Source organism: Mesoplodon densirostris, chromosome 1 (assembly GCF_025265405.1).
Source record: "Mesoplodon densirostris isolate mMesDen1 chromosome 1, mMesDen1 primary haplotype, whole genome shotgun sequence".
NCBI classification, from domain to species: Eukaryota; Metazoa; Chordata; class Mammalia; order Artiodactyla; family Ziphiidae; genus Mesoplodon; species Mesoplodon densirostris.
The window spans coordinates 32,433,535-32,435,472 of NC_082661.1; the positions used below are offsets into that span (position 1 = coordinate 32,433,535).

General features: G+C 30.8%; 1 non-coding gene across 1 annotated transcript; it reads right to left on the minus strand.

The window, feature by feature from the left end:
• Positions 1-1,001: 1,001 nt before the first annotated feature.
• On the minus strand, positions 1,002-1,108 carry LOC132501449 (U6 spliceosomal RNA). The gene has a single exon (XR_009534237.1). It is a non-coding gene; the product is annotated as a U6 spliceosomal RNA (small nuclear RNA).
• Between the last annotated feature and the right edge of the window lie 830 nt (positions 1,109-1,938).

A 1,938-nucleotide genomic window follows, 5' to 3' on the forward strand; every position in this document is an offset into this window, starting at 1 on the left:
TTATATGAAAGAAATAAACTTATTTCTTGTTTAAGCTTCTGTTATTTGTATCTACATTACTAGCTAAACACAATTCCTGCCTTATATACAAGATAATAAAACTTATTGTAATGCTATTATAATAAAACCATACATAGCATAGGAATAAATAATACAAGTGGAACCTAAGAAAGATTCCAGAAACAAATTCAAGTGGGTACTTAATATAAATAAAAATAACATTTTGTTTAGAGGGAGAAAGATGGCTTCTTAATATATGGTGCTGGCAGAACTGACTATCCATCTGGAAGAAAACATGGTTACACTTCTACCCCACATTTTATGCAAAAATAAACTCCAGATGGATTAGAAGTCTAAATGTGAAATATAAAAATATTAGATACAAATGTGAGGAATTATTTATAAGATCATAAAGTAAAAAAGACCTTCTGAAGGAAAAGATAAAATCCAGAAACACTAAGGGTCACTACGTGAAAATAATAGTCATACACTACCTCTTAAAAGTGAACATGTTTTTGTATAGCAAAAGAAACTATAAACAAAATCAAAAGACAAATGACAGACTAAATACTTAAAATATAGATAACAAAGGACAAATGTTGCTAATGTACCTTAGCTCCTACAAACCAAATGAAAGAAGGCAATCAATCCAATTAAAATTTGACAAAGCATTCAACAGGCAATTCCGGGAAAAAAAAGTAAATCATCAGCAATATGAAAAGGTTCTCAACCTCAATGGTGTTCAAGAAAATTCAAATTATTACAATAAAGAATACAGCATTCTGATCCATTAGATTGTCAAAAATAAAAAATACTGGTGAGACTATCAATATGGGTTGTAATGCTAATTTCTACAGCCTTTCTGGAAAGTATTATAACAATATGTATTTTAAAATTCACATGTCCTTCAACCCAGCAATCCTATTTTTTGTAATCTCTCCTATAGAAAGATAACACCAGTACATAAAGAAATATGTTCAAGGAAATTTATTTATTTATTTAAAAATATGGAAGGCTACATGAATTTGCGTGTCATCCTTGTGTTGGGGTCATGCTAATCTTTTCTGTATGGTTCCAATTTTAGTATGTGTGCTGCTGAAGCTAGCACGCAAGGAAATTTATTGTGGCCTGGCTTTGTAGAGGCAAAAAGATGCACCTTACCTGAAGAAAAATAAGAATTTACCATGAGCTTCATCAGTAGAAGACAGTTGATATATTATAGTACCATGGAGTATTATGCAACTTTTGAAAGAACGAGTTAGATATGTCTGAATAAATGGACTTTTCAAGTTCTTAAATGTCTACTTGAGGACTGTGTTTACTTAGGCAACAGAAGAAACAATTTGTGTTTCATCTATTACATAAGGAGTAACCTGTGGAAACGAGTTAATTGGCACCATATTTCTTTTTTTTTCAGTTTCTTTAAATTGAAGTATAGTTAATTTACAATGTTGTGTTAGTTTCAAGTGTACAGAAAAGTGATTCAGTTATACATATATATATATATATATATATTCTTTTTCTGATTCTTTTCCATTATAGGTTATTACAAGATATTGAGCATAGTTCCCTGTGCTCTACAGTAGGTCCTTGTTGTTTACCTATTTTATATATAGTTGTAAGTATATGTTAATCCCAAACTCCTAATTTATCCCTCCTCACCCCCTTTCCCCTTTGGTAACCATGAGTTTGTTTTCTATGTCTGTGAGTCTATTTCTGTTTTGTGAATAAGTTCATTTGTATCATTTTTTTAGATTCCACATATAAGTGATATCATATGATATTTGTCTTTCTCTGGCTTACTGCACTTAATATGATAATCTCGAGGTCCATCCATGTTGCTACAAATGGCATTATTTCATTCTTTTGCTGTATTTCTGATATATTCCTATGATGTTTTAGCATTCCTTACAGAGTGGCATCTCAGGCAACTGTCCA